General features: G+C 36.2%; 1 pseudogene; it reads right to left on the bottom strand.

Moving 5' to 3' along the window:
- Positions 1-4,424: 4,424 nt before the first annotated feature.
- On the bottom strand, positions 4,425-6,420 carry LOC118839800 (annotated as a pseudogene).
- Between the last annotated feature and the right edge of the window lie 5,614 nt (positions 6,421-12,034).

Genomic DNA, 12,034 nt, shown 5'->3' with positions numbered 1-12,034 from the left:
AGCCCCAGCAAACCAGGACTAGGACTTGGGAGTGACTAAATCAGCAGCAGCAGTAGCATGGCAGCAGCTGCTCCTGGAGCTATCAGTCAATAGACAGAATGTGTGAAAGTCACCTGTTTCAGCTTCTGGGACCCAAGATGGTGGAGTAAGCAGTGAGTGTCTATCACCTTCCCTTGTTCAACTTGAAAAACCCAGAGAATATTGCCCCAGGAAAAATCCTGAAATAGTGGAGGTAGCAGAAAAATGAAATATAGTAGTCTTTTAGCTCAGGAAGCTAGGAGGATTGAGGGAAAGGTCCCTCTTGCTGTAGCAGGAGACCAGTACAGGACAGGAGGTATCCCAACAAGCCAGTAGTAAGCCCCACCTCAGCAAAGCAACAGGAGATCCTGAGACCCAGGGTGGTGGAGCCATAAGTGAGCACCAGGCACACACCAGCCACTACCACCAGCTCCAACTCAGCACCGGGTAACATACTCCAACTATCAGCACCTGAGGCCCCAGTACACAATACCAATAACCAGGCCACTAGTCCCTAGCACAAGAAGCCTGAGACAGTGCCCCCTGTGCCCCAGAAGCAGAAATCAATTTTAAAAGCCAGAAAAAGGCAGGAAACAAGAGCAAAAAAAAGCAAAGAAAATCAATGATCATAGAAAAGTATCTTGGTGAGAAGATGAAAACACAAATTCCAGTAAGTTCAGGGGTGAAACAAGAATGTCCACTATCATTCCTATTATTCAATTTGGTCCTAGAAATGTTAGCCTTAACCATAGGAGAAGAAAAATATTGAAGGAACCAGAATAAGCAAAGAAGAAACTAAGTTATCACTCTTTGCAGATGATATGAAGATATGCATAGAGAATCCTAGAGAATCAAGTAAAAGATTCTTGAAATAATAAATGATTTTAGCAAAGTTACAGGATATAAAATTAAAACACATAAATCATCGCTATTTCTTTATATTACTAATAAAGCCTGACAGCAAGAGATAGAAAGAGAAATTCCATTTAAAGTTACTATAGATACTATAAAATATTTGGGAGTCTACCTGGCAAAACAAACCTAGGACCCATACAAACACAATTACAAAAGACTTTTCACAGAAATAAAGTCAAATTTAAATAAATGGAAAAACATCAATTGTTCATGGTTGGGCCAATATAATGTGATAAAAATGACCATTTACCAAAAATAACTTATTGATTCAGTGCCGTGCCAATCAAAGTACCAAAAATTATTTTACAGAGCTGGATAAAATAATAACAAAATGCATCTGGAAGAACAAAAGGTCCAGAATATCAAGGCAATAGATGAAAAGAAATGCTAGGGAAGCCATATCAGATATTAAACTATATTATAAAGCAGCAGTCATTAAAACTACTTCATACTGGCTAAGAAATAGAGTGGTGGATCAGTGGAATAGGTTAGGTACACAAGACACAGTAGTAAATGACTATAGTAATCTACTCTTTGAGAAACTCAAACAGTCCTGATTCTGGGTTAACTATTTGTTGCTTTGCAAAAACTGCTGGGAAAGCTGGAAAATAGTGTGACAAACTGGGCATATACCAATATCTTACACTGTATACCAAAATAAAGTCAAAAGGGATTCATGATTTAGGAATAAAGGATGACATTATAAGCATTTGAAAGAGCAAGGAATAGTTTACCTGTCAGATTCATGGGAAAGAGAAGAATTAACGACCAAACAGGAGATAGAGAGCATTACAAAATGCAAAATGGATAATTTTGATATGTTATATTGAAAAGTTTTGTACACACAAAATCAATGCAACAAAGATTAGGAGGGAAGCAGAAAATTGGGAAACAATCTTTACAAACAGTGTTTCTGATGAAGGCTTCATGTCTAAAATATACAGGGAACTGAGTCAAATTTATAGGAACACAAGTCATTCTCTAAATGATAATAGTCAAAGGGTATGAACAGGCAGTTTTCAGAGGAAAAAATTAAAGATATCTATAGCATATGAAAAAATGCTCTAACTCACTATTGATTAGAGAAATGCAAATCAAAATAAGTCTTAGGTAACCATATCTCTCCTGTCAGATTGGCTAACATGACAAAACAGGAAAATTATAAATGCTGGAGTAGATGTGGGAAAATTGGAGCATTGTTACTTTGTTGGTAGAGTTGTGTACTGGTCTAGTCATTCTGTGGAGCAATTTGGAACCATGCCCAAAGGGCTATAAAAATGTGCACACCCTGTGCCCCAGCAGTACCACTTCTAGGGAAGTATCCAAAGGAGATCACACAAATGAGAAATGGACTGGTCTGTACAAAAATATTTATGGCAGTTCTTTATGTGGTGGTAAAGAACTGGAAATCAAGGGAATGTGAATTATTTTGGGAATGGCTAAATAAATTGTGGTATGTCAGTGTAATTGAATACTATTGTGCTATAAGACATGAGGAGCAAACGGACTTCATTATATGAACTAATATTGAGTGAGGGGAGCAGAACCAGGTGAACATATATATGATTATGGACACAGGGTCTCTATAAGGACTGCCTTTGATAGATTCAGTTCTTCTTATCAATGCAAGGTTCAAAGACAGCTCCAGAGAACTCATGATGGAAAAAGCTATGCACATCCAGAGAAACAATTACGGCATCTGAATACAGATTGAGGCAAACTGTTTGCTCTCTTTTTTCCTTCTTTTTTGGTATTGTTTTTTCTTTCTCATGATTCACTACATTGGCTATAATTCTCCTTTATAACTTGATTATTATGTAAATAAGTTTAATGCAAGGGTATATGTAGAGCCTATATCAGATAGTGTGCCATCTTGGGGAGAGGAGAAAGGAGAGGGATGGAGAGGAAATTTGGAACTCAAAAACTTGTGGAACTGAGTGTTGTAAACTGAAAATAAAAAAAAAAATTTAAAAAAAGGAAACTTGAAAAAGAAAAAAATAAAATAAATTACTTCCTATCTTTAAAAAAGTATGTATTTTTTCAAATTCATAATTGCAATCTTTTTTCAATAATTTGTCAAAAGTCATACACCCCAGTCCCCTGTGTGTGCTTAGGTAATATTATTTGGCAACTGTTTTAAAAGTAATTGTGATTTTAGTCCAAATTGATTATAATACTGTGCTACAATCATTTCTCTGTCTGATTTAATCCAAAATTTTAAGATCAAGTTTATATACAGCTCCATTATACTCAATTTTGCCCCTCAATAGGAGTAGAGTCAATATATGTAATGGTTGTCAGCTTATGTAAAAAGCCAGTAGAAATTAGCAAGTAACATAGTTTGAAGATTAAGGCTAGTACTAACAGAATCAAAGAAATTGGTAGTGTTCTCAGATATCATTTAACACATTCCTTAAGAGGAATCACCTCTACAACATCCTCAATAGCTGATCAAAAATGGTCTGCTTGGAGCTTTCAATTCATTCTTCTCATACATAGTAGCTCTACAATCCTGGAAAGTTCATTTAACTTTTCAATGCCTCCATGTAACTCTAAAATGAAGTTGCATAGTAGTTACTGAAGAAGTCATGAATTAACGAAATCTCATGTCTGGTCCCCATGCACTCATTTACAAACGAATGTTTGGGAGTTTTTCTTACTTTTTTTATGAGCCTAAATTAGCCTCCAGAATCTCTCCTATTACTTAGTTTGTTCTTCTGCTCCAAACATGATATATGTTAAACTACTCACCTGTGATAACCCTTCAAATATTGAAAGGTGGATACCATACCCTACCTCAGTCTTTTCTAAGTTAAATTCCCTGTCCCATTATTTCATTTGTTCATTCATGCCATTGGTCTCCTGTCTTCTCATGATTCTACTTGCCCTCTATATGTACTTCAGATTTTCAATCAAATGTGGCACAGAAAACTGAACACGATACCCTAGATTTGATATGTCCGGGCCAAATACATGGAAACTATTACTGTGGATGTTATAAATCAGTGATTAATTTAGTGTAAGATTGCATCAGCTTTTTGGCCGCAATATCATACTACTGATGTATAATGAGAATTATCTTCATCACAAAGAGCCTAGCAATTACTTCCTCCCAGAACAGGATGTTACATTTATTTCTATTACATGTCATTATATTAAATAAATCATCAAATATTTATTAAGTAGTATGTTTAGAATTCAGTGGCAGAATCTGGGGGAGGCAAAAGTTTTAGATAAAACAGTCCCTTCATGGCATGTACAGTTTAGTTTTCTTGAGTGGAATATGTACTCTTCAATAGTATGTTAATTCCATTTTTATGGTGCCAATTTTAAATAGATTTTATTCTCCAGGACAAGAATTGCATTTCCACTTGTTTACAGTAGAGATAAAGTACAATGATGTTCATGTCTCTCCTGCACACATTCAAGTATTCACATGCCCAGATTTATAAGGGAGCTTAAATGTTTCTTTTAAACTTCTATTGCTTTGGCTACAAATTTGAGTCCTTCAATTTTTGGAAAGCTGTGGGGAATGCTCTTCTGCTGGTGTGTTTAGTTGACCTCTTCAATGGTGGGTCCAGAAGAAATACCTCCAGATGGGGCTGTTCCACCCCTTGGGAACCCCCCAGGCATGCCTCCTGGCATGCACCTGCCCTCTGGTACAGCTTAGTAATGATGGGATTGAAGACCTCCAATTCTTTCTGCTGATGCTCAAATGCTTCCTTCTCAGCAGTCTTGTTCTTATCCAGCAAGTTGGTTGTTTCATTACATTTGTCAATGATCTTATTTTTGTCTTCATCCCCAATTTTCCTTTGCAGTTTTTTCATCTTGTATGGTAGCCTTTAGGTCCAAGGAATAATATTCAAGGGAATTCTTGAAAGACACCTTGTTTCTCTGCTTCTCATGCTCAGGCTGGTGTTTCTCGCCTCCTAGATCATTAATTCAATGTCATCTTTGCTCAGACAATCTTTGTCATTGGTGATGGCAATCTTGTTCTTTTTCCCTGTGCTCCTGTCCATAGCAGAAACATCGAGGATGCCATTTGCATCAGTGTCAAATGTTGTTTCAATCTGAGGAACACCCTTGATTGCTAAGGGGATTCCTGTGATCTCAAACTTGACAAGAAGGTTATTATCCTTTGTCATCGCTCTCTCACCTTCATAAATCTGAATAAGCACACTGGAATCATTGTTTGAATAGGCGCTAAATGATGGTGTCTGCTTGGTGGGGATGGTGGTGTTACATTTGATCAGAACTGTCATAATTCCACCAAGAATTTCAATTCCAAGGGAAAGATTAGTGACATCCAACAGCAGCAAGTCCTGCGCATCCTCAGATTTATCCCTAGATAAAATGACAGGCTGGATAGTTGCACCATAGGCAGCAACCTCACCAGGATTGATACTCTTGTTGAACTCCTTGCCTTTGAAGGAGTCTTGTAGAATCTTGTAGATTTGGGGAAAGTGAGTGGAACTAACCTCCAAGACAATGTCATGAATCTGTGATTTATCCAGCTTCGCATCCCTTAAGGCCTTTCCCACTGGGTCCAATGTGCCGTAGAAGAGATCAACATTCAGCTCTTTGAAATGGGCTCAGGTGATTGATGTATAGAAGTCAATAGCTACATGGAGGGAGTCAGTCTCAGTACTGGCTTGGGTACTGAAAGAGAGAGTAGGCTTTTCACTTTTACAAGTGGGGTGCAGAAGGTGAATAGCCGTCTTGTTCTCATTGATGTCCTTCTTGTGCATTCATTTGAACTTGGCAATGAAATGGTTGCCCATTTGGTTTTCAAAGTGCTTCCTACCCAAGTAGATGTCCCCAGCTATGGGCTTGACCTCAAAGATGCCATCTTTAATAGTAAGAATGGAGACATCAACAGTATCACCTTCAAGCTCAAAGATCAACACATTTCTCTCAGTATCAACCCTTTTGTCCATGCCATAAGCAATAGCAGCAGCAGTTGGATCATTGATAATTTGGAGTACACTGAGACCAGCAACGGTTCCAGCATCTTTGGTGGTCTTGTCATTGGGAATTGTTGAAATAGGCTGGTGCTGTGACCACAGCATTTGTGACAGTCTTCCTAAGGTAAGCTTCAGTAATCTCTTTCATGTTGTTCAAGACCACAGAAGATACTTTTTCTGGAGAGAAATTTTTGGTCTGCTTTTTGTACTCCATTTGGACCTCAGAACTTCCTGTGTCATTCACTACTGTGAAAATCCAATACTTCATGTGTGATTGTTTGATTGCAACATCAAATCTGTGACTAATCAGACATTTGGCATCAAAAGCTGTGTTGGTGGGGTTCATTGCAACTTTATTCTTTGCAGCATCACTGATTAATACTCTGTGTCACCGAAGACAATAACTTGAGGTTTTCCTGTTTTCTTTGTCATTAGCAGTGATTTCTATCTTCCCATTTTGGTAGACTTCCACACAGGAATAAGTGATGCCAAGATCAATGCTAACTATGGGTCCCTTCAACATGGTTGCTGGTGAGTCAGTGAGTCATAGCCGATCACTGTGGAGGAAGAAGGGATGCTACTAAGCAATTTTGCTTTTTTCTTTGCAGCACAGTTGTTGGTGCATAACTGACACCTTGAATACCACTGCCTAACATATAGAAATCCTTTAAAATTCTTTTCTTTGTTGTGCAATCTGTTAGCTTGGCTTCAAGTTTTGTTAATGTTTTGAATGTCACCTATGTCTTCCTTCTAGTGACTGATTAAAAATAAGTGGAAGAGGACCAGGTCAAGGATAGAGTTACAAGGAACTTAATTAGAATTTTCCCTCTTTACTGATATAAAGTCATGAGACTTTATTTTTGGCTCTGGTTACCAATCAATTCAAATCTCCTTAGCTATATTATCTTCTAACTCAGGTGTGCTAGTGTGCTTCCAGTTTTAAAGAACTTGCACTTGTGATCACATGCGCATTCCTGAGTTTTCTGTTTGTGGACCTTAATATTTCAGGGCACCATAAAATAATGCACCATGAGTAAAAAAAAAGGAACCAAACATAATTTTGAGCAGCAAATTTCTAGACTATTTCTTGCCTAAAGATACTATGAGAAATTCTGTCAAATTCCTATTTGAAATCCATTGAAGTGTTTGGATGAGGATGGGTTCACTATCAGGACTGGCAAGGAAAATGCCATTCCACATAGGCTAAGATATCTCAGTATATTTGGCTGACCTTTTGATTTAATAAGTAAATATATATATTAAATGCCAAAAGTGTCCGTAGCTCTTTGCAGGCAAATAAAGAAAACACAAGGAATCAAGTCAGGCATTTGTGTGGGTGGATATTTTTTTCTTGTCTTAGGATGGATAAATATAAAATTAGTGGTGTTTTGATATAATTCTCTTCCCTACCACCTAATAATCATGTTTATGAAATTTAGACACAGTATCTTTGCAATTAGTTCATCTCATTCTTTTCTAATATTGTAGTCAACAATTCTTGTTTAAAAATTTCTGCTTCTGAAAGTGATAATTCTTCATGCAAAATACTCTGCTATTAGAGTTGTTTCTAACCAATTTTATGACTGCGCCTGTTTGAAGTGGTTGGTTTTCTACACATAGTACTTCATCTCTGAACTACTTGTTTCCTTGTCATTAAGACAAAATAAAATACGGTATATCATATTCAGTAGGCACAGGTACTCCAAAAAGAATGGAATAACATTACCCCACAGAATTAATGTAGGCCTACTTTGATTTTATATTGACATAGGGTAATGAGCTTCACCAGAAGCAGAAGTACTACTGAAAATGGAGTATTTCTGCTCAATTATACTATTGACAAGGACTTGTGTCCGTCTCCCTCCTAAAACCTCAATTCCTTTTTGTGAACAATGGCTCAACGATAATTGTGGACTACAAAGGAACTCTACCTTGCAAACTCAAATGATTGTGACCTCAGTGTTGATAAAGCTCAGTAACCCTGAATGACCTGTATTGACAAGTATTGCAGGACAAAGAGAGCCTGATTATCCAGTGATGCAAAGATGTCTGTGCTAGTATAGCTCTACATATAAGCATGCCTTAGAAGTATTTTCAGTTGCAGAGGATTACTATGAATGTGTCTCTCCAACAATTCAATGAAAAGTGGCAGAGGGGATTGATGTCATTATTATCAGCACAAAAAGTATCTTAGATTATCCCTCATAGTTGTACTTTCACTTCTGTTCCTAGACAAGAGAATCAATTTTCTTAGTATCATGTTGTGCAGTATAAAATTTTGTCCCCGAATGGAGAATTAGTAGATATTCCCAAAATTCAATGTCTCCTTATCCACATGGACTTTTTTTTTCTTCATTTCCTCAGAGACTAAGATTTTTAAAGCTCTAGTTAACTATCAGCTGGCACTGAAGTTCAACCAGAGCTCCCTGAGGAGATCAACTGACCCCAGAAGATTTCAGTGTTAAGTAGTAGAAAAGAAGTCTAGATTGTTAGGTAGGATATCAGGAGTATTGGCACCAGGTTCATGTAATTAAGGTAGGTGATAGGCATCAAGAAAACTATAGAAAATAGATAGGCAAAGGTCACAAGTTTAAGTAAGTTTATCAGTAGTCAAGATACAAAGGTAAAAGCAAGCCATCATTAGGTATCAGGGACAGGTATATATATATATATATATATATATATATATATATATATATATATGCATGCATATATATGTGTATGTATATATATAATGTATGTGTATGTATATATGTATGTGTGTATATATAAATGTATATACATAAATATAAACATGTATATATTGTATATATGTATTTATATATATAAATATATGTATGTATATTTATAGATATATGTGTGCATATTAAAATGTATATAATTATAAATATAAATAAATATAAATGTGTATAACACACATATATTGAAACTAGCAAGGTTTGGCATCCTAAGACCATAAAATCAAAAACAGGATGCTATAAATATTAACTAACCCAGTCAAAAGGGTGAAATTGGTTTCTATAACAGGTTCCTATAACAGCTACTAAACAACTGAGTATTGGCATATGGTTCAAGATCAAAATCTGTATCTTAGCCATCTTAAATATCCTAGACTAGAATTCACTCTATGGGCCATGGTAGCAGCAATAACAAGTGGATTTGAACTGGGAGTGAAATTACCTCTGGCCATGCACCTGAATGTTATATTTGGCTTCAGAATGAATAAGCATGAAACTAAGGTCCAAGGGGAAACTCAGAACCAGTTACCACAACATCTTTCACTGTGATTTGTTTTCCACAGTCCAGGCATTAATTAAATATGATCTCTGAAGTCATGAAGTCAGTGGTTCTCTGGAGTTTGAATGAGATGGCAGCCACTTTTAATTCATACAAGACCTTCAATGGTCAATCCATCTAGAAGCATATCTCACTCACCCACTCTATACCTGAGTAAGAAGGAAGTTATATTAGATAACTCCAAGCCATAACAGATATAACTGGACTAATAAACAATAATGGCAGAGCAGGGAGTATATCCAGAGAACCACACTAAGCTCCTTGGCAAACTGCATGCACCACAAGCAACTTAACATAACCTCATGGTATCTTTTGGATATAATCTTAGACTTTCTGTATAGCTTATTTTCTACCTAACATGTGACCCAATGTCAATTTGATAACATGATAATTTTGAATTATACAGAAATGTATTATTGTAAAGTAGTCTAACATACTATCACCATTGGTTAGCACAATAATTCTATGAGGTAAGTCAAAGCATTGTAAATGTTTTCATCCAACTTTAGTCTATTGTGGTCAGATAGCATCTGGGACATGATGTTCAGTTATTGTCACCACGTTTTAAAGATGACAAGGCATAAGATACATAAAGCTTAGATGAAGAAGATGCAGAATTATGTTAAGCAAGGATTCATCAAGAAACTGAGGGTGTTTAACATGCAGGAGAATATACTCAGGGACAGGCATTATCACTGTTTTAAAATATTGTTATATTTGATATGGGAGAAAGAATTAGGTAAAATTTGTTTGCCCCAGTGGGCAAAAGTGTGACTAATAAGTAGGAAGAAGAGAGAAGTTGATTTGGATATGATACAAAGAAAAGCACATCCTATCAATTAAGGATGCCAAAAATGGAACGGACTATGATGGAGGGTAATTTGCTCCTCATCAGTGGAATTCTCCGAGTAGCAGCTGGATAACAACTTGATGGGCACGATTTGGATGGGACTGATGCTTTGGCTAATTATTGGACTAGATACTTCTGAGAACACTTTTAACTCTAAAACCCTATAATTCTGTTGCTTACTCAAGATCCCAATGCCTAGTCAGAAGTTAGGTTTTCTGGCCTCAAATTCCCCCAGCCTTTCCCCACCCAACTATACTGTATATCAACATGCCATGGTGATAATGAACAATAATAGAAATGCCAAACTTTAGTGAATCATTTTAGCATCAAATCTATAGTGCTGCAGTAATATTATAAATATAGTTGGCAAAATGTAAATGACTATTGTCAGCCATGCATGAATGTAGCAATATCCACAGTTAAAAAGAAATATCTTTGCCAGTCCTAATTTTTCAAGAAGAAGTCAAAATTGTTTTAACATGCTTGTCTGAGTCCATGTCAGTAATACTGTTCTGGCTAATTATGTAATATGTTTCAATAGAATGAAGTCTTTATTTTTTTTTCCTTTCAGATTCTGCATCTCAATGACGTGAACTGAATCAAAAGAAAAATGAGAAATGATTCTGTACTATGAAATAAAATTGACCAGAAAGTGCTGTCTCTAAGATCTACTAAAATAGGCCTTAGTTACACTGCATAAAACAAAATGAAATATTTTAAAATCATCTTCATGCTTTGTAGTAAAAAGGAAACATTTTTCATAAGACCAGTTCCAATAAACCTTTAGAAAGTAAAAATTAATTAATCTTTAAAAAGCCTAGGCAAGAAAGTCAATTGAAGTGACAAAGACCTCACCCCTTAATTTCAAGTCCTGGATTTGGGGAAAAAAATATCAACTGTATCCATTTCCATGAAATTTCTTGCTATGAACTATAAGGATAGTAAACCATTGCAATTTAGATGCTATTCCAACTTTTTCATTGAATGCAAATTTATCTTCTACATCTTCCAGTTACAGAGAGCTAAATTAACAAGACTAAAACAAAACAAAAATATTGTGTTGAGGGACAGTCTTAGAGAGCAGTAGATTATATTGCTTTAGAGGTTCATTTTGTTCTTCTGCTGCTTATAACCCATACCTCTAGGTTCAAGAAAAGAAAAGATCACCCTAGGTTCATGTTTTAAGGCTTGTTTGAGATATAAAAATATAGATTAAGATCTTAAACATAACATAACTTTACTTCTCCCAAGCTTGACTGCAGGTAGCATTGACTAGCTTGTATGTATATTATGATTCATTCATTTTTATTCAAAAATATAAGAATTTAATTGCATATAAACCATAATGTGTAAAGATAATGAATGTTATGATAGTATTCAATGCAAAACAAAACAGTATTTGCCATCACAGAACCATTTTATAGTCTTGTACATGTATCTTAGGATGAAGATATACATGTGTATGTATGGATGTATGCACATGTGTATGTATGTATATATGTATACCTCAACCAGAATATGAGGTAGAGTTTGAAAAATCAGCAAAGACAAATGTGGAAAGGTAACTTGGAAGAACGAAACATCATTGCTATATGAAGGAAAAAAGGAAAGTTTATAGAGGAAGTTTCCTTTGAGAAATTGGAGAGTCAGGGAAATGGTAAAAGGAAACAGGAGGGAGCAGAGGCAAGACAGTGGCTTAAAAACAGGGACTCGCTTAAGCTGTCCCCAAAATCCTTCCAAACACCTGTAAAAATGACTCTAAACAAATTCTAGAGCTACAGAACCCATGAAATAAAAGAGGGAAACAAGTCTGCAGCCCAAGACAGCCTGGATAGTTGTTGGCAAGTATCTATCACACCTTGCTGGGAGAAGAGTACAGCCCAACATGGGCCACACAGGCAGACAAGGCCAGAGGAGACCAGGTGGAAAAGGCCTCAGGGCCCTGAATCACTGAGCTGTGGAAGTCACCAGACTTCCCAACCCACAAACA

This window comes from Trichosurus vulpecula, chromosome 1, assembly GCF_011100635.1.
Source record: "Trichosurus vulpecula isolate mTriVul1 chromosome 1, mTriVul1.pri, whole genome shotgun sequence".
Lineage (NCBI taxonomy): Eukaryota > Metazoa > Chordata > Mammalia > Diprotodontia > Phalangeridae > Trichosurus > Trichosurus vulpecula.
The sequence above is the reverse complement of the archived record's forward strand: the minus strand, read 5'-3'. Positions and strand labels throughout refer to the sequence as shown.